The 19,971-nt window shown below is 50.3% G+C and overlaps 11 non-coding genes across 11 annotated transcripts; all 11 read left to right on the top strand.

Moving 5' to 3' along the window:
- The first annotated feature begins 554 nt into the window (after positions 1-554).
- trnad-guc (transfer RNA aspartic acid (anticodon GUC)) lies at positions 555-627 on the top strand. Its single transcript has one exon. It is a non-coding gene; the product is annotated as a tRNA-Asp (tRNA).
- Positions 628-2,367: 1,740 nt separating this feature from the next.
- trnad-guc (transfer RNA aspartic acid (anticodon GUC)) lies at positions 2,368-2,439 on the top strand. The gene has a single exon. It is a non-coding gene; the product is annotated as a tRNA-Asp (tRNA).
- Positions 2,440-4,178: 1,739 nt separating this feature from the next.
- Positions 4,179-4,250, top strand: trnad-guc (transfer RNA aspartic acid (anticodon GUC)). The gene has a single exon. It is a non-coding gene; the product is annotated as a tRNA-Asp (tRNA).
- A 1,737-nt stretch (positions 4,251-5,987) lies between these two features.
- Positions 5,988-6,059, top strand: trnad-guc (transfer RNA aspartic acid (anticodon GUC)). The gene has a single exon. It is a non-coding gene; the product is annotated as a tRNA-Asp (tRNA).
- A 1,743-nt stretch (positions 6,060-7,802) lies between these two features.
- On the top strand, positions 7,803-7,874 carry trnad-guc (transfer RNA aspartic acid (anticodon GUC)). The gene has a single exon. It is a non-coding gene; the product is annotated as a tRNA-Asp (tRNA).
- A 1,746-nt stretch (positions 7,875-9,620) lies between these two features.
- On the top strand, positions 9,621-9,692 carry trnad-guc (transfer RNA aspartic acid (anticodon GUC)). Its single transcript has one exon. It is a non-coding gene; the product is annotated as a tRNA-Asp (tRNA).
- Positions 9,693-11,435: 1,743 nt separating this feature from the next.
- On the top strand, positions 11,436-11,507 carry trnad-guc (transfer RNA aspartic acid (anticodon GUC)). The gene has a single exon. It is a non-coding gene; the product is annotated as a tRNA-Asp (tRNA).
- A 1,746-nt stretch (positions 11,508-13,253) lies between these two features.
- Positions 13,254-13,325, top strand: trnad-guc (transfer RNA aspartic acid (anticodon GUC)). Its single transcript has one exon. It is a non-coding gene; the product is annotated as a tRNA-Asp (tRNA).
- Positions 13,326-15,074: 1,749 nt separating this feature from the next.
- On the top strand, positions 15,075-15,146 carry trnad-guc (transfer RNA aspartic acid (anticodon GUC)). Its single transcript has one exon. It is a non-coding gene; the product is annotated as a tRNA-Asp (tRNA).
- Positions 15,147-16,895: 1,749 nt separating this feature from the next.
- On the top strand, positions 16,896-16,967 carry trnad-guc (transfer RNA aspartic acid (anticodon GUC)). Its single transcript has one exon. It is a non-coding gene; the product is annotated as a tRNA-Asp (tRNA).
- A 1,743-nt stretch (positions 16,968-18,710) lies between these two features.
- trnad-guc (transfer RNA aspartic acid (anticodon GUC)) lies at positions 18,711-18,782 on the top strand. The gene has a single exon. It is a non-coding gene; the product is annotated as a tRNA-Asp (tRNA).
- Positions 18,783-19,971: the final 1,189 nt, after the last annotated feature.

Consider the following 19,971-nt stretch of genomic DNA (forward strand, 5'->3'; position numbering starts at 1 on the left):
CCTGACTTGAAGGGCTGAATGGCCTACTCCTGCACTTAATTTCTACGTTTCGATGTTAAATGCATGGCTGAGAGATCTGATGCAGCGTACAGTAAAGTCACCCCACCGTCCTCCGGGAGCACTGCTCCCTGATGAGGAAGCGATTGATGGGTGGTAGTAGAACCTGAGGGGACGAGCTTGAAAAAGGGAAGCTTTCGTGCTGAGTCCATTTGGCAGTGGGAATTGAAGCCAGGCTGTTGGATTTGTGCTGTCGTACACAAATCAGTTTGTTAGAAGCAGGTAATGGGAGAGCGCGCGTGGATCAGCAGCAGACGAAGTTTAACGCAGACGGTAGGGCACAACGAAAAGGCTGTTTTACAGCAGCAGCAGCGGCGGATTACTTGAAAGAAAGATAGTCGAATAATAAAACATGAAAACAACAATAACTATTCTCTTAATCATCTCCACAGAGGTAGAAGATGATCTAAAGGAGAACTCAAATTGACAACAAAATCCAAATTTCACATAAGAACATTCTACCTAATACGGATGCGACAGAGTGCGCTGTCGTCCAATCCTCGGTAGTATAGTGGTTAGTATCCCCGCCTGTCACGCGGGAGACCGGAGGTTCAATTCCCCGCCGGGGAGTCTGCGGCATTTTGAGAGGCCAGCTCCATATCTCAATGCAGGAGTGCCGATTTCAAGTCCCATGCGTTCCCAGGGCGGAGCGGTCTGCTCTTGTCAACAAACAAAACCTACGATACTCTCCATTCTGCTCTCCCTGGCCAACTTGTCCTTTCATCTACCAAGGAGATGATCATTTGAGACTTCCTCATTTTTTGGCGACAAATGAAAACTGCCGTCCTCAAGAAGGCTCACCGGACCAGAAACCTTGTCTGCTTTCTTCCCCTTCCCCCACCCCCACTCCAGATGCTGACTTGCTCCAGCAATTTCTGTTTCCCACTCTGATTTTGTTGTCACTTCGTCCCGTCAGTGGGCATATAACTCGCACGCAAACGGCGTGCAAATTAAAACCTTTAAGCAACCGGTAGCGACAAATGACAGTGAGCTTTCCCCTCTCCCTCGCTCCAATCAAAAAGGGGTCAGACCCCTCAGAGTTTGGACCCGATCCTGCCATTAAGGTGATGCAACACCATCCCCTGCTGCTGGCAGACTGTACTACACCCACAGTGGAAAGTCAAAGTCATCTGAGTGGCATCGTCTGCTCTTCTCGATAGAAGGACAAAGCCCAGTGGCTGGGTTAACATGAAGGTCAACACAGAGGCAAGCTTGAGAAAGCACGTGCAGGTACTCAACCTACACTGTTGGCATCATAGGAGCACCACAGTGTGGAAGCAGGCCATTCACACTGACCCTTCTGAAGAGAAACCCATGCAGATCCATGCTTGGTACTGAGGGATCCCAGCAAAAGTTCACCGGTTCCCAATGTTGGGGACGTCCAGAACCAGGGGTGACAGTCTCCGAACGAAGGGCAAGCGATTCAGGAAGAATTTTTCTCTCAGAGAGTGGTGAACCTGTGGACTTGTCTCCCACAGGAAGATGCGGCTATGCCGGTTTGTGAGATACACTCAAGAGGGAGCCGGACGTAGACCTTGCAGCTAAAGGGATCCAGGGGTACGGAGAGGAAGCTGGAGTGCTTACTGAAATTACATGTTCAATCGTGATCACATTGAACGGTGGCGGTGTCTTGAAGGGCTGAATGGAACAAGTGAGGACTGCAGTTGCTGGAAATCAGAGTCTCGATCAGTGTGGCGCTGGAAACGCGAAGCAAGTCAGGCAGCATCCTGATTTTCCTGCTCCTCGGATTCTGCCTGACTTGAAGGGCTGAATGGCCTACTCCTGCACTTAATTTCTACGTTTCGATGTTAAATGCATGGCTGAGAGATCTGATGCAGCGTACAGTAAAGTCACCCCACCGTCCTCCGGGAGCACTGCTCTCTGATGAGGAAGCGATTGATGGGTGGTAGTAGAACCTGAGGGGACGAGCTTGAAAAAGGGAAGCTTTCGTGCTGAGTCCATTTGGCAGTGGGAATTGAAGCCAGGCTGTTGGATTTGTGCTGTCGTACACAAATCAGTTTGTTAGAAGCAGGTAATGGGAGAGCGCGCGTGGATCAGCAGCAGACGAAGTTTAACGCAGACGGTAGGGCACAACGAAAAGGCTGTTTTACAGCAGCAGCAGCAGCGGCGGATTACTTGAAAGAAAGATAGTCGAATAATAAAACATGAAAACAACAATAACTATTCTCTTAATCATCTCCACAGAGGTAGAAGATGATCTAAAGGAGAACTCAAATTGACAACAAAATCCAAATTTCACATAAGAACATTCTACCTAATACGGATGCGACAGAGTGCGCTGTCGTCCAATCCTCGGTAGTATAGTGGTTAGTATCCCCGCCTGTCACGCGGGAGACCGGGGTTCAATTCCCCGCCGGGGAGTCTGCGGCATTTTGAGAGGCCAGCTCCATATCTCAATGCAGGAGTGCCGATTTCAAGTCCCATGCGTTCCCAGGGCGGAGCGGTCTGCTCTTGTCAACAAACAAAACCTACGATACTCTCCATTCTGCTCTCCCTGGCCAACTGTCCTTTCATCTACCAAGGAGATGATCATTTGAGACTTCCTCATTTTTTGGCGACAAATGAAAACTGCCGTCCTCAAGAAGGCTCACCGGACCAGAAACCTTGTCTGCTTTCTTCCCCTTCCCCCACCCCCACTCCAGATGCTGACTTGCTCCAGCAATTTCTGTTTCCCACTCTGATTTTGTTGTCACTTCGTCCCGTCAGTGGGCATATAACTCGCACGCAAACGGCGTGCAAATTAAAACCTTTAAGCAACCGGTAGCGACAAATGACAGTGAGCTTTCCCCTCTCCCTCGCTCCAATCAAAAAGGGGTCAGACCCCTCAGAGTTTGGACCCGATCCTGCCATTAAGGTGATGCAACACCATCCCCTGCTGCTGGCAGACTGTACTACACCCACAGTGGAAAGTCAAAGTCATCTGAGTGGCATCGTCTGCTCTTCTCGATAGAAGGACAAAGCCCAGTGGCTGGGTTAACATGAAGGTCAACACAGAGGCAAGCTTGAGAAAGCACGTGCAGGTACTCAACCTACACTGTTGGCATCATAGGAGCACCACAGTGTGGAAGCAGGCCATTCACACTGACCCTTCTGAAGAGAAACCCATGCAGATCCATGCTTGGTACTGAGGGATCCCAGCAAAAGTTCACCGGTTCCCAATGTTGGGGACGTCCAGAACCAGGGGTGACAGTCTCCGAACGAAGGGCAAGCGATTCAGGAAGAATTTTTCTCTCAGAGAGTGGTGAACCTGTGGACTTGTCTCCCACAGGAAGATGCGGCTATGCCGGTTTGTGAGATACACTCAAGAGGGAGCCGGACGTAGACCTTGCAGCTAAAGGGATCCAGGGGTACGGAGAGGAAGCTGGAGTGCTTACTGAAATTACATGTTCAATCGTGATCACATTGAACGGTGGCGGTGTCTTGAAGGGCTGAATGGAACAAGTGAGGACTGCAGTTGCTGGAAATCAGAGTCTCGATCAGTGTGGCGCTGGAAACGCGAAGCAAGTCAGGCAGCATCCTGATTTTCCTGCTCCTCGGATTCTGCCTGACTTGAAGGGCTGAATGGCCTACTCCTGCACTTAATTTCTACGTTTCGATGTTAAATGCATGGCTGAGAGATCTGATGCAGCGTACAGTAAAGTCACCCCACCGTCCTCCGGGAGCACTGCTCTCTGATGAGGAAGCGATTGATGGGTGGTAGTAGAACCTGAGGGGACGAGCTTGAAAAAGGGAAGCTTTCGTGCTGAGTCCATTTGGCAGTGGGAATTGAAGCCAGGCTGTTGGATTTGTGCTGTCGTACACAAATCAGTTTGTTAGAAGCAGGTAATGGGAGAGCGCGCGTGGATCAGCAGCAGACGAAGTTTAACGCAGACGGTAGGGCACAACGAAAAGGCTGTTTTACAGCAGCAGCAGCAGCGGCGGATTACTTGAAAGAAAGATAGTCGAATAATAAAACATGAAAACAACAATAACTATTCTCTTAATCATCTCCACAGAGGTAGAAGATGATCTAAAGGAGAACTCAAATTGACAACAAAATCCAAATTTCACATAAGAACATTCTACCTAATACGGATGCGACAGAGTGCGCTGTCGTCCAATCCTCGGTAGTATAGTGGTTAGTATCCCCGCCTGTCACGCGGGAGACCGGGGTTCAATTCCCCGCCGGGGAGTGTGCGGCATTTTGAGAGGCCAGCTCCATATCGCAATGCAGGAGTGCCGATTTCAATTCCCATGCGTTCCCAGGGCCGAGCGGTCTGCTCTTGTCAACAAACAAAACCTACGATACTCTCCATTCTGCTCTCCCTGGCCAACTTGTCCTTTCATCTACCAAGGAGATGATCATTTGAGACTTCCTCATTTTTTGGCGACAAATGAAAACTGCCGTCCTCAAGAAGGCTCACCGGACCAGAAACCTTGTCTGCTTTCTTCCCCTTCCCCCACCCCCACTCCAGATGCTGACTTGCTCCAGCAATTTCTGTTTCCCACTCTGATTTTGTTGTCACTTCGTCCCGTCAGTGGGCATATAACTCGCACGCAAACGGCGTGCAAATTAAAACCTTTAAGCAACCGGTAGCGACAAATGACAGTGAGCTTTCCCCTCTCCCTCGCTCCAATCAAAAAGGGGTCAGACCCCTCAGAGTTTGGACCCGATCCTGCCATCAAGGTGATGCAACACCATCCCCTGCTGCTGGCAGACTGTACTACACCCACAGTGGAAAGTCAAAGTCATCTGAGTGGCATCGTCTGCTCTTCTCGATAGAAGGACAAAGCCCAGTGGCTGGGTTAACATGAAGGTCAACACAGAGGCAAGCTTGAGAAAGCACGTGCAGGTACTCAACCTACACTGTTGGCATCATAGGAGCACCACAGTGTGGAAGCAGGCCATTCACACTGACCCTTCTGAAGAGAAACCCATGCAGATCCATGCTTGGTACTGAGGGATCCCAGCAAAAGTTCACCGGTTCCCAATGTTGGGGACGTCCAGAACCAGGGGTGACAGTCTCCGAACGAAGGGCAAGCGATTCAGGAAGAATTTTTCTCTCAGAGAGTGGTGAACCTGTGGACTTGTCTCCCACAGGAAGATGCGGCTATGCCGGTTTGTGAGATACACTCAAGAGGGAGCCGGACGTAGACCTTGCAGCTAAAGGGATCCAGGGGTACGGAGAGGAAGCTGGAGTGCTTACTGAAATTACATGTTCAATCGTGATCACATTGAACGGTGGCGGTGTCTTGAAGGGCTGAATGGAACAAGTGAGGACTGCAGTTGCTGGAAATCAGAGTCTCGATCAGTGTGGCGCTGGAAACGCGAAGCAAGTCAGGCAGCATCCTGATTTTCCTGCTCCTCGGATTCTGCCTGACTTGAAGGGCTGAATGGCCTACTCCTGCACTTAATTTCTACGTTTCGATGTTAAATGCATGGCTGAGAGATCTGATGCAGCGTACAGTAAAGTCACCCCACCGTCCTCCGGGAGCACTGCTCTCTGATGAGGAAGCGATTGATGGGTGGTAGTAGAACCTGAGGGGACGAGCTTGAAAAAGGGAAGCTTTCGTGCTGAGTCCATTTGGCAGTGGGAATTGAAGCCAGGCTGTTGGATTTGTGCTGTCGTACACAAATCAGTTTGTTAGAAGCAGGTAATGGGAGAGCGCGCGTGGATCAGCAGCAGACGAAGTTTAACGCAGACGGTAGGGCACAACGAAAAGGCTGTTTTACAGCAGCAGCAGCGGCGGATTACTTGAAAGAAAGATAGTCGAATAATAAAACATGAAAACAACAATAACTATTCTCTTAATCATCTCCACAGAGGTAGAAGATGATCTAAAGGAGAACTCAAATTGACAACAAAATCCAAATTTCACATAAGAACATTCTACCTAATACGGATGCGACAGAGTGCGCTGTCGTCCAATCCTCGGTAGTATTGTGGTTAGTATCCCCGCCTGTCACGCGGGAGACCGGGGTTCAATTCCCCGCCGGGGAGTCTGCGGCATTTTGAGAGGCCAGCTCCATATCTCAATGCAGGAGTGCCGATTTCATGTCCCATGCGTTCCCAGGGCCGAGCGGTCTGCTCTTGTCAACAAACAAAACCTACGATACTCTCCATTCTGCTCTCCCTGGCCAACTTGTCCTTTCATCTACCAAGGAGATGATCATTTGAGACTTCCTCATTTTTTGGCGACAAATGAAAACTGCCGTCCTCAAGAAGGCTCACCGGACCAGAAACCTTGTCTGCTTTCTTCCCCTTCCCCCACCCCCACTCCAGATGCTGACTTGCTCCAGCAATTTCTGTTTCCCACTCTGATTTTGTTGTCACTTCGTCCCGTCAGTGGGCATATAACTCGCACGCAAACGGCGTGCAAATTAAAACCTTTAAGCAACCGGTAGCGACAAATGACAGTGAGCTTTCCCCTCTCCCTCGCTCCAATCAAAAAGGGGTCAGACCCCTCAGAGTTTGGACCCGATCCTGCCATTAAGGTGATGCAACACCATCCCCTGCTGCTGGCAGACTGTACTACACCCACAGTGGAAAGTCAAAGTCATCTGAGTGGCATCGTCTGCTCTTCTCGATAGAAGGACAAAGCCCAGTGGCTGGGTTAACATGAAGGTCAACACAGAGGCAAGCTTGAGAAAGCACGTGCAGGTACTCAACCTACACTGTTGGCATCATAGGAGCACCACAGTGTGGAAGCAGGCCATTCACACTGACCCTTCTGAAGAGAAACCCATGCAGATCCATGCTTGGTACTGAGGGATCCCAGCAAAAGTTCACCGGTTCCCAATGTTGGGGACGTCCAGAACCAGGGGTGACAGTCTCCGAACGAAGGGCAAGCGATTCAGGAAGAATTTTTCTCTCAGAGAGTGGTGAACCTGTGGACTTGTCTCCCACAGGAAGATGCGGCTATGCCGGTTTGTGAGATACACTCAAGAGGGAGCCGGACGTAGACCTTGCAGCTAAAGGGATCCAGGGGTACGGAGAGGAAGCTGGAGTGCTTACTGAAATTACATGTTCAATCGTGATCACATTGAACGGTGGCGGTGTCTTGAAGGGCTGAATGGAACAAGTGAGGACTGCAGTTGCTGGAAATCAGAGTCTCGATCAGTGTGGCGCTGGAAACGCGAAGCAAGTCAGGCAGCATCCTGATTTTCCTGCTCCTCGGATTCTGCCTGACTTGAAGGGCTGAATGGCCTACTCCTGCACTTAATTTCTACGTTTCGATGTTAAATGCATGGCTGAGAGATCTGATGCAGCGTACAGTAAAGTCACCCCACCGTCCTCCGGGAGCACTGCTCTCTGATGAGGAAGCGATTGATGGGTGGTAGTAGAACCTGAGGGGACGAGCTTGAAAAAGGGAAGCTTTCGTGCTGAGTCCATTTGGCAGTGGGAATTGAAGCCAGGCTGTTGGATTTCTGCTGTCGTACACAAATCAGTTTGTTAGAAGCAGGTAATGGGAGAGCGCGCGTGGATCAGCAGCAGACGAAGTTTAACGCAGACGGTAGGGCACAACGAAAAGGCTGTTTTACAGCAGCAGCAGCAGCAGCGGCGGATTACTTGAAAGAAAGATAGTCGAATAATAAAACATGAAAACAACAATAACTATTCTCTTAATCATCTCCACAGAGGTAGAAGATGATCTAAAGGAGAACTCAAATTGACAACAAAATCCAAATTTCACATAAGAACATTCTACCTAATACGGATGCGACCGAGCGCGCTGTCGTCCAATCCTCGGTAGTATAGTGGTTAGTATCCCCGCCTGTCACGCGGGAGACCGGGGTTCAATTCCCCGCCGGGGAGTCTGCGGCATTTTGAGAGGCCAGCTCCATATCTCAATGCAGGAGTGCCGATTTCAATTCCCATGCGTTCCCAGGGCCGAGCGGTCTGCTCTTGTCAACAAACAAAACCTACGATACTCTCCATTCTGCTCTCCCTGGCCAACTTGTCCTTTCATCTACCAAGGAGATGATCATTTGAGACTTCCTCATTTTTTGGCGACAAATGAAAACTGCCGTCCTCAAGAAGGCTCACCGGACCAGAAACCTTGTCTGCTTTCTTCCCCTTCCCCCACCCCCACTCCAGATGCTGACTTGCTCCAGCAATTTCTGTTTCCCACTCTGATTTTGTTGTCACTTCGTCCCGTCAGTGGGCATATAACTCGCACGCAAAAGGCGTGCAAATTAAAACCTTTAAGCAACCGGTAGCGACAAATGACAGTGAGCTTTCCCCTCTCCCTCGCTCCAATCAAAAAGGGGTCAGACCCCTCAGAGTTTGGACCCGATCCTGCCATCAAGGTGATGCAACACCATCCCCTGCTGCTGGCAGACTGTACTACACCCACAGTGGAAAGTCAAAGTCATCTGAGTGGCATCGTCTGCTCTTCTCGATAGAAGGACAAAGCCCAGTGGCTGGGTTAACATGAAGGTCAACACAGAGGCAAGCTTGAGAAAGCACGTGCAGGTACTCAACCTACACTGTTGGCATCATAGGAGCACCACAGTGTGGAAGCAGGCCATTCACACTGACCCTTCTGAAGAGAAACCCATGCAGATCCATGCTTGGTACTGAGGGATCCCAGCAAAAGTTCACCGGTTCCCAATGTTGGGGACGTCCAGAACCAGGGGTGACAGTCTCCGAACGAAGGGCAAGCGATTCAGGAAGAATTTTTCTCTCAGAGAGTGGTGAACCTGTGGACTTGTCTCCCACAGGAAGATGCGGCTATGCCGGTTTGTGAGATACACTCAAGAGGGAGCCGGACGTAGACCTTGCAGCTAAAGGGATCCAGGGGTACGGAGAGGAAGCTGGAGTGCTTACTGAAATTACATGTTCAATCGTGATCACATTGAACGGTGGCGGTGTCTTGAAGGGCTGAATGGAACAAGTGAGGACTGCAGTTGCTGGAAATCAGAGTCTCGATCAGTGTGGCGCTGGAAACGCGAAGCAAGTCAGGCAGCATCCTGATTTTCCTGCTCCTCGGATTCTGCCTGACTTGAAGGGCTGAATGGCCTACTCCTGCACTTAATTTCTACGTTTCGATGTTAAATGCATGGCTGAGAGATCTGATGCAGCGTACAGTAAAGTCACCCCACCGTCCTCCGGGAGCACTGCTCCCTGATGAGGAAGCGATTGATGGGTGGTAGTAGAACCTGAGGGGACGAGCTTGAAAAAGGGAAGCTTTCGTGCTGAGTCCATTTGGCAGTGGGAATTGAAGCCAGGCTGTTGGATTTGTGCTGTCGTACACAAATCAGTTTGTTAGAAGCAGGTAATGGGAGAGCGCGCGTGGATCAGCAGCAGACGAAGTTTAACGCAGACGGTAGGGCACAACGAAAAGGCTGTTTTACAGCAGCAGCAGCAGCAGCAGCGGCGGATTACTTGAAAGAAAGATAGTCGAATAATAAAACATGAAAACAACAATAACTATTCTCTTAATCATCTCCACAGAGGTAGAAGATGATCTAAAGGAGAACTCAAATTGACAACAAAATCCAAATTTCACATAAGAACATTCTACCTAATACGGATGCGACAGAGTGCGCTGTCGTCCAATCCTCGGTAGTATAGTGGTTAGTATCCCCGCCTGTCACGCGGGAGACCGGGGTTCAATTCCCCGCCGGGGAGTCTGCGGCATTTTGAGAGGCCAGCTCCATATCTCAATGCAGGAGTGCCGATTTCAATTCCCATGCGTTCCCGGGGCCGAGCGGTCTGCTCTTGTCAACAAACAAAACCTACGATACTCTCCATTCTGCTCTCCCTGGCCAACTTGTCCTTTCATCTACCAAGGAGATGATCATTTGAGACTTCCTCATTTTTTGGCGACAAATGAAAACTGCCGTCCTCAAGAAGGCTCACCGGACCAGAAACCTTGTCTGCTTTCTTCCCCTTCCCCCACCCCCACTCCAGATGCTGACTTGCTCCAGCAATTTCTGTTTCCCACTCTGATTTTGTTGTCACTTCGTCCCGTCAGTGGGCATATAACTCGCACGCAAACGGCGTGCAAATTAAAACCTTTAAGCAACCGGTAGCGACAAATGACAGTGAGCTTTCCCCTCTCCCTCGCTCCAATCAAAAAGGGGTCAGACCCCTCAGAGTTTGGACCCGATCCTGCCATCAAGGTGATGCAACACCATCCCCTGCTGCTGGCAGACTGTACTACACCCACAGTGGAAAGTCAAAGTCATCTGAGTGGCATCGTCTGCTCTTCTCGATAGAAGGACAAAGCCCAGTGGCTGGGTTAACATGAAGGTCAACACAGAGGCAAGCTTGAGAAAGCACGTGCAGGTACTCAACCTACACTGTTGGCATCATAGGAGCACCACAGTGTGGAAGCAGGCCATTCACACTGACCCTTCTGAAGAGAAACCCATGCAGATCCATGCTTGGTACTGAGGGATCCCAGCAAAAGTTCACCGGTTCCCAATGTTGGGGACGTCCAGAACCAGGGGTGACAGTCTCCGAACGAAGGGCAAGCGATTCAGGAAGAATTTTTCTCTCAGAGAGTGGTGAACCTGTGGACTTGTCTCCCACAGGAAGATGCGGCTATGCCGGTTTGTGAGATACACTCAAGAGGGAGCCGGACGTAGACCTTGCAGCTAAAGGGATCCAGGGGTACGGAGAGGAAGCTGGAGTGCTTACTGAAATTACATGTTCAATCGTGATCACATTGAACGGTGGCGGTGTCTTGAAGGGCTGAATGGAACAAGTGAGGACTGCAGTTGCTGGAAATCAGAGTCTCGATCAGTGTGGCGCTGGAAACGCGAAGCAAGTCAGGCAGCATCCTGATTTTCCTGCTCCTCGGATTCTGCCTGACTTGAAGGGCTGAATGGCCTACTCCTGCACTTAATTTCTACGTTTCGATGTTAAATGCATGGCTGAGAGATCTGATGCAGCGTACAGTAAAGTCACCCCACCGTCCTCCGGGAGCACTGCTCTCTGATGAGGAAGCGATTGATGGGTGGTAGTAGAACCTGAGGGGACGAGCTTGAAAAAGGGAAGCTTTCGTGCTGAGTCCATTTGGCAGTGGGAATTGAAGCCAGGCTGTTGGATTTGTGCTGTCGTACACAAATCAGTTTGTTAGAAGCAGGTAATGGGAGAGCGCGCGTGGATCAGCAGCAGACGAAGTTTAACGCAGACGGTAGGGCACAACGAAAAGGCTGTTTTACAGCAGCAGCAGCAGCAGCGGCGGATTACTTGAAAGAAAGATAGTCGAATAATAAAACATGAAAACAACAATAACTATTCTCTTAATCATCTCCACAGAGGTAGAAGATGATCTAAAGGAGAACTCAAATTGACAACAAAATCCAAATTTCACATAAGAACATTCTACCTAATACGGATGCGACAGAGTGCGCTGTCGTCCAATCCTCGGTAGTATAGTGGTTAGTATCCCCGCCTGTCACGCGGGAGACCGGGGTTCAATTCCCCGCCGGGGAGTCTGCGGCATTTTGAGAGGCCAGCTCCATATCTCAATGCAGGAGTGCCGATTTCAAGTCCCATGCGTTCCCAGGGCGGAGCGGTCTGCTCTTGTCAACAAACAAAACCTACGATACTCTCCATTCTGCTCTCCCTGGCCAACTTGTCCTTTCATCTACCAAGGAGATGATCATTTGAGACTTCCTCATTTTTTGGCGACAAATGAAAACTGCCGTCCTCAAGAAGGCTCACCGGACCAGAAACCTTGTCTGCTTTCTTCCCCTTCCCCCACCCCCACTCCAGATGCTGACTTGCTCCAGCAATTTCTGTTTCCCACTCTGATTTTGTTGTCACTTCGTCCCGTCAGTGGGCATATAACTCGCACGCAAACGGCGTGCAAATTAAAACCTTTAAGCAACCGGTAGCGACAAATGACAGTGAGCTTTCCCCTCTCCCTCGCTCCAATCAAAAAGGGGTCAGACCCCTCAGAGTTTGGACCCGATCCTGCCATTAAGGTGATGCAACACCATCCCCTGCTGCTGGCAGACTGTACTACACCCACAGTGGAAAGTCAAAGTCATCTGAGTGGCATCGTCTGCTCTTCTCGATAGAAGGACAAAGCCCAGTGGCTGGGTTAACATGAAGGTCAACACAGAGGCAAGCTTGAGAAAGCACGTGCAGGTACTCAACCTACACTGTTGGCATCATAGGAGCACCACAGTGTGGAAGCAGGCCATTCACACTGACCCTTCTGAAGAGAAACCCATGCAGATCCATGCTTGGTACTGAGGGATCCCAGCAAAAGTTCACCGGTTCCCAATGTTGGGGACGTCCAGAACCAGGGGTGACAGTCTCCGAACGAAGGGCAAGCGATTCAGGAAGAATTTTTCTCTCAGAGAGTGGTGAACCTGTGGACTTGTCTCCCACAGGAAGATGCGGCTATGCCGGTTTGTGAGATACACTCAAGAGGGAGCCGGACGTAGACCTTGCAGCTAAAGGGATCCAGGGGTACGGAGAGGAAGCTGGAGTGCTTACTGAAATTACATGTTCAATCGTGATCACATTGAACGGTGGCGGTGTCTTGAAGGGCTGAATGGAACAAGTGAGGACTGCAGTTGCTGGAAATCAGAGTCTCGATCAGTGTGGCGCTGGAAACGCGAAGCAAGTCAGGCAGCATCCTGATTTTCCTGCTCCTCGGATTCTGCCTGACTTGAAGGGCTGAATGGCCTACTCCTGCACTTAATTTCTACGTTTCGATGTTAAATGCATGGCTGAGAGATCTGATGCAGCGTACAGTAAAGTCACCCCACCGTCCTCCGGGAGCACTGCTCTCTGATGAGGAAGCGATTGATGGGTGGTAGTAGAACCTGAGGGGACGAGCTTGAAAAAGGGAAGCTTTCGTGCTGAGTCCATTTGGCAGTGGGAATTGAAGCCAGGCTGTTGGATTTGTGCTGTCGTACACAAATCAGTTTGTTAGAAGCAGGTAATGGGAGAGCGCGCGTGGATCAGCAGCAGACGAAGTTTAACGCAGACGGTAGGGCACAACGAAAAGGCTGTTTTACAGCAGCAGCAGCAGCAGCAGCGGCGGATTACTTGAAAGAAAGATAGTCGAATAATAAAACATGAAAACAACAATAACTATTCTCTTAATCATCTCCACAGAGGTAGAAGATGATCTAAAGGAGAACTCAAATTGACAACAAAATCCAAATTTCACATAAGAACATTCTACCTAATACGGATGCGACAGAGTGCGCTGTCGTCCAATCCTCGGTAGTATAGTGGTTAGTATCCCCGCCTGTCACGCGGGAGACCGGGGTTCAATTCCCCGCCGGGGAGTCTGCGGCATTTTGAGAGGCCAGCTCCATATCTCAATGCAGGAGTGCCGATTTCAAGTCCCATGCGTTCCCAGGGCGGAGCGGTCTGCTCTTGTCAACAAACAAAACCTACGATACTCTCCATTCTGCTCTCCCTGGCCAACTTGTCCTTTCATCTACCAAGGAGATGATCATTTGAGACTTCCTCATTTTTTGGCGACAAATGAAAACTGCCGTCCTCAAGAAGGCTCACCGGACCAGAAACCTTGTCTGCTTTCTTCCCCTTCCCCCACCCCCACTCCAGATGCTGACTTGCTCCAGCAATTTCTGTTTCCCACTCTGATTTTGTTGTCACTTCGTCCCGTCAGTGGGCATATAACTCGCACGCAAACGGCGTGCAAATTAAAACCTTTAAGCAACCGGTAGCGACAAATGACAGTGAGCTTTCCCCTCTCCCTCGCTCCAATCAAAAAGGGGTCAGACCCCTCAGAGTTTGGACCCGATCCTGCCATTAAGGTGATGCAACACCATCCCCTGCTGCTGGCAGACTGTACTACACCCACAGTGGAAAGTCAAAGTCATCTGAGTGGCATCGTCTGCTCTTCTCGATAGAAGGACAAAGCCCAGTGGCTGGGTTAACATGAAGGTCAACACAGAGGCAAGCTTGAGAAAGCACGTGCAGGTACTCAACCTACACTGTTGGCATCATAGGAGCACCACAGTGTGGAAGCAGGCCATTCACACTGACCCTTCTGAAGAGAAACCCATGCAGATCCATGCTTGGTACTGAGGGATCCCAGCAAAAGTTCACCGGTTCCCAATGTTGGGGACGTCCAGAACCAGGGGTGACAGTCTCCGAACGAAGGGCAAGCGATTCAGGAAGAATTTTTCTCTCAGAGAGTGGTGAACCTGTGGACTTGTCTCCCACAGGAAGATGCGGCTATGCCGGTTTGTGAGATACACTCAAGAGGGAGCCGGACGTAGACCTTGCAGCTAAAGGGATCCAGGGGTACGGAGAGGAAGCTGGAGTGCTTACTGAAATTACATGTTCAATCGTGATCACATTGAACGGTGGCGGTGTCTTGAAGGGCTGAATGGAACAAGTGAGGACTGCAGTTGCTGGAAATCAGAGTCTCGATCAGTGTGGCGCTGGAAACGCGAAGCAAGTCAGGCAGCATCCTGATTTTCCTGCTCCTCGGATTCTGCCTGACTTGAAGGGCTGAATGGCCTACTCCTGCACTTAATTTCTACGTTTCGATGTTAAATGCATGGCTGAGAGATCTGATGCAGCGTACAGTAAAGTCACCCCACCGTCCTCCGGGAGCACTGCTCTCTGATGAGGAAGCGATTGATGGGTGGTAGTAGAACCTGAGGGGACGAGCTTGAAAAAGGGAAGCTTTCGTGCTGAGTCCATTTGGCAGTGGGAATTGAAGCCAGGCTGTTGGATTTGTGCTGTCGTACACAAATCAGTTTGTTAGAAGCAGGTAATGGGAGAGCGCGCGTGGATCAGCAGCAGACGAAGTTTAACGCAGACGGTAGGGCACAACGAAAAGGCTGTTTTACAGCAGCAGCAGCAGCAGCAGCGGCGGCGGATTACTTGAAAGAAAGATAGTCGAATAATAAAACATGAAAACAACAATAACTATTCTCTTAATCATCTCCACAGAGGTAGAAGATGATCTAAAGGAGAACTCAAATTGACAACAAAATCCAAATTTCACATAAGAACATTCTACCTAATACGGATGCGACCGAGCGCGCTGTCGTCCAATCCTCGGTAGTATAGTGGTTAGTATCCCCGCCTGTCACGCGGGAGACCGGGGTTCAATTCCCCGCCGGGGAGTCTGCGGCATTTTGAGAGGCCAGCTCCATATCTCAATGCAGGAGTGCCGATTTCAATTCCCATGCGTTCCCAGGGCCGAGCGGTCTGCTCTTGTCAACAAACAAAACCTACGATACTCTCCATTCTGCTCTCCCTGGCCAACTTGTCCTTTCATCTACCAAGGAGATGATCATTTGAGACTTCCTCATTTTTTGGCGACAAATGAAAACTGCCGTCCTCAAGAAGGCTCACCGGACCAGAAACCTTGTCTGCTTTCTTCCCCTTCCCCCACCCCCACTCCAGATGCTGACTTGCTCCAGCAATTTCTGTTTCCCACTCTGATTTTGTTGTCACTTCGTCCCGTCAGTGGGCATATAACTCGCACGCAAACGGCGTGCAAATTAAAACCTTTAAGCAACCGGTAGCGACAAATGACAGTGAGCTTTCCCCTCTCCCTCGCTCCAATCAAAAAGGGGTCAGACCCCTCAGAGTTTGGACCCGATCCTGCCATCAAGGTGATGCAACACCATCCCCTGCTGCTGGCAGACTGTACTACACCCACAGTGGAAAGTCAAAGTCATCTGAGTGGCATCGTCTGCTCTTCTCGATAGAAGGACAAAGCCCAGTGGCTGGGTTAACATGAAGGTCAACACAGAGGCAAGCTTGAGAAAGCACGTGCAGGTACTCAACCTACACTGTTGGCATCATAGGAGCACCACAGTGTGGAAGCAGGCCATTCACACTGACCCTTCTGAAGAGAAACCCATGCAGATCCATGCTTGGTACTGAGGGATCCCAGCAAAAGTTCACCGGTTCCCAATGTTGGGGACGTCCAGAACCAGGGGTGACAGTCTCCGAACGAAGGGCAAGCGATTCAGGAAGAATTTTTCTCTCAGAGAGTGGTGAACCTGTGGACTTGTCTCCCACAGGAAGATGCGGCTATGCCGGTTTGTGAGATACACTCAAGAGGGAGCCGGACGTAGACCTTGCAGCTAAAGGGATCCAGGGGTACGGAGAGGAAGCTGGAGTGCTTACTGAAATTACATGTTCAATCGTGATCACATTGAACGGTGGCGGTGTCTTGAAGGGCTGAATGGAACAAGTGAGGACTGCAGTTGCTGGAAATCAGAGTCTCGATCAGTGTGGCGCTGGAAACGCGAAGCAAGTCAGGCAGCATCCTGATTTTCCTGCTCCTCGGATTCTGCCTGACTTGAAGGGCTGAATGGCCTACTCCTGCACTTAATTTCTACGTTTCGATGTTAAATGCATGGCTGAGAGATCTGATGCAGCGTACAGTAAAGTCACCCCACCGTCCTCCGGGAGCACTGCTCCCTGATGAGGAAGCGATTGATGGGTGGTAGTAGAACCTGAGGGGACGAGCTTGAAAAAGGGAAGCTTTCGTGCTGAGTCCATTTGGCAGTGGGAATTGAAGCCAGGCTGTTGGATTTGTGCTGTCGTACACAAATCAGTTTGTTAGAAGCAGGTAATGGGAGAGCGCGCGTGGATCAGCAGCAGACGAAGTTTAACGCAGACGGTAGGGCACAACGAAAAGGCTGTTTTACAGCAGCAGCAGCAGCAGCAGCGGCGGCGGATTACTTGAAAGAAAGATAGTCGAATAATAAAACATGAAAACAACAATAACTATTCTCTTAATCATCTCCACAGAGGTAGAAGATGATCTAAAGGAGAACTCAAATTGACAACAAAATCCAAATTTCACATAAGAACATTCTACCTAATACGGATGCGACAGAGTGCGCTGTCGTCCAATCCTCGGTAGTATAGTGGTTAGTATCCCCGCCTGTCACGCGGGAGACCGGGGTTCAATTCCCCGCCGGGGAGTCTGCGGCATTTTGAGAGGCCAGCTCCATATCTCAATGCAGGAGTGCCGATTTCAAGTCCCATGCGTTCCCAGGGCGGAGCGGTCTGCTCTTGTCAACAAACAAAACCTACGATACTCTCCATTCTGCTCTCCCTGGCCAACTTGTCCTTTCATCTACCAAGGAGATGATCATTTGAGACTTCCTCATTTTTTGGCGACAAATGAAAACTGCCGTCCTCAAGAAGGCTCACCGGACCAGAAACCTTGTCTGCTTTCTTCCCCTTCCCCCACCCCCACTCCAGATGCTGACTTGCTCCAGCAATTTCTGTTTCCCACTCTGATTTTGTTGTCACTTCGTCCCGTCAGTGGGCATATAACTCGCACGCAAACGGCGTGCAAATTAAAACCTTTAAGCAACCGGTAGCGACAAATGACAGTGAGCTTTCCCCTCTCCCTCGCTCCAATCAAAAAGGGGTCAGACCCCTCAGAGTTTGGACCCGATCCTGCCATTAAGGTGATGCAACACCATCCCCTGCTGCTGGCAGACTGTACTACACCCACAGTGGAAAGTCAAAGTCATCTGAGTGGCATCGTCTGCTCTTCTCGATAGAAGGACAAAGCCCAGTGGCTGGGTTAACATGAAGGTCAACACAGAGGCAAGCTTGAGAAAGCACGTGCAGGTACTCAACCTACACTGTTGGCATCATAGGAGCACCACAGTGTGGAAGCAGGCCATTCACACTGACCCTTCTGAAGAGAAACCCATGCAGATCCATGCTTGGTACTGAGGGATCCCAGCAAAAGTTCACCGGTTCCCAATGTTGGGGACGTCCAGAACCAGGGGTGACAGTCTCCGAACGAAGGGCAAGCGATTCAGGAAGAATTTTTCTCTCAGAGAGTGGTGAACCTGTGGACTTGTCTCCCACAGGAAGATGCGGCTATGCCGGTTTGTGAGATACACTCAAGAGGGAGCCGGACGTAGACCTTGCAGCTAAAGGGATCCAGGGGTACGGAGAGGAAGCTGGAGTGCTTACTGAAATTACATGTTCAATCGTGATCACATTGAACGGTGGCGGTGTCTTGAAGGGCTGAATGGAACAAGTGAGGACTGCAGTTGCTGGAAATCAGAGTCTCGATCAGTGTGGCGCTGGAAACGCGAAGCAAGTCAGGCAGCATCCTGATTTTCCTGCTCCTCGGATTCTGCCTGACTTGAAGGGCTGAATGGCCTACTCCTGCACTTAATTTCTACGTTTCGATGTTAAATGCATGGCTGAGAGATCTGATGCAGCGTACAGTAAAGTCACCCCACCGTCCTCCGGGAGCACTGCTCTCTGATGAGGAAGCGATTGATGGGTGGTAGTAGAACCTGAGGGGACGAGCTTGAAAAAGGGAAGCTTTCGTGCTGAGTCCATTTGGCAGTGGGAATTGAAGCCAGGCTGTTGGATTTGTGCTGTCGTACACAAATCAGTTTGTTAGAAGCAGGTAATGGGAGAGCGCGCGTGGATCAGCAGCAGACGAAGTTTAACGCAGACGGTAGGGCACAACGAAAAGGCTGTTTTACAGCAGCAGCAGCAGCAGCGGCGGATTACTTGAAAGAAAGATAGTCGAATAATAAAACATGAAAACAACAATAACTATTCTCTTAATCATCTCCACAGAGGTAGAAGATGATCTAAAGGAGAACTCAAATTGACAACAAAATCCAAATTTCACATAAGAACATTCTACCTAATACGGATGCGACAGAGCGCGCTGTCGTCCAATCCTCGGTAGTATAGTGGTTAGTATCCCCGCCTGTCACGCGGGAGACCGGGGTTCAATTCCCCGCCGGGGAGTCTGCGGCATTTTGAGAGGCCAGCTCCATATCGCAATGCAGGAGTGCCGATTTCAATTCCCATGCGTTCCCAGGGCCGAGCGGTCTGCTCTTGTCAACAAACAAAACCTACGATACTCTCCATTCTGCTCTCCCTGGCCAACTTGTCCTTTCATCTACCAAGGAGATGATCATTTGAGACTTCCTCATTTTTTGGCGACAAATGAAAACTGCCGTCCTCAAGAAGGCTCACCGGACCAGAAACCTTGTCTGCTTTCTTCCCCTTCCCCCACCCCCACTCCAGATGCTGACTTGCTCCAGCAATTTCTGTTTCCCACTCTGATTTTGTTGTCACTTCGTCCCGTCAGTGGGCATATAACTCGCACGCAAACGGCGTGCAAATTAAAACCTTTAAGCAACCGGTAGCGACAAATGACAGTGAGCTTTCCCCTCTCCCTCGCTCCAATCAAAAAGGGGTCAGACCCCTCAGAGTTTGGACCCGATCCTGCCATCAAGGTGATGCAACACCATCCCCTGCTGCTGGCAGACTGTACTACACCCACAGTGGAAAGTCAAAGTCATCTGAGTGGCATCGTCTGCTCTTCTCGATAGAAGGACAAAGCCCAGTGGCTGGGTTAACATGAAGGTCAACACAGAGGCAAGCTTGAGAAAGCACGTGCAGGTACTCAACCTACACTGTTGGCATCATAGGAGCACCACAGTGTGGAAGCAGGCCATTCACACTGACCCTTCTGAAGAGAAACCCATGCAGATCCATGCTTGGTACTGAGGGATCCCAGCAAAAGTTCACCGGTTCCCAATGTTGGGGACGTCCAGAACCAGGGGTGACAGTCTCCGAACGAAGGGCAAGCGATTCAGGAAGAATTTTTCTCTCAGAGAGTGGTGAACCTGTGGACTTGTCTCCCACAGGAAGATGCGGCTATGCCGGTTTGTGAGATACACTCAAGAGGGAGCCGGACGTAGACCTTGCAGCTAAAGGGATCCAGGGGTACGGAGAGGAAGCTGGAGTGCTTACTGAAATTACATGTTCAATCGTGATCACATTGAACGGTGGCGGTGTCTTGAAGGGCTGAATGGAACAAGTGAGGACTGCAGTTGCTGGAAATCAGAGTCTCGATCAGTGTGGCGCTGGAAACGCGAAGCAAGTCAGGCAGCATCCTGATTTTCCTGCTCCTCGGATTCTGCCTGAC

Source organism: Chiloscyllium punctatum, chromosome 30 (genome assembly GCF_047496795.1).
Source record: "Chiloscyllium punctatum isolate Juve2018m chromosome 30, sChiPun1.3, whole genome shotgun sequence".
NCBI lineage: Eukaryota > Metazoa > Chordata > Chondrichthyes > Orectolobiformes > Hemiscylliidae > Chiloscyllium > Chiloscyllium punctatum.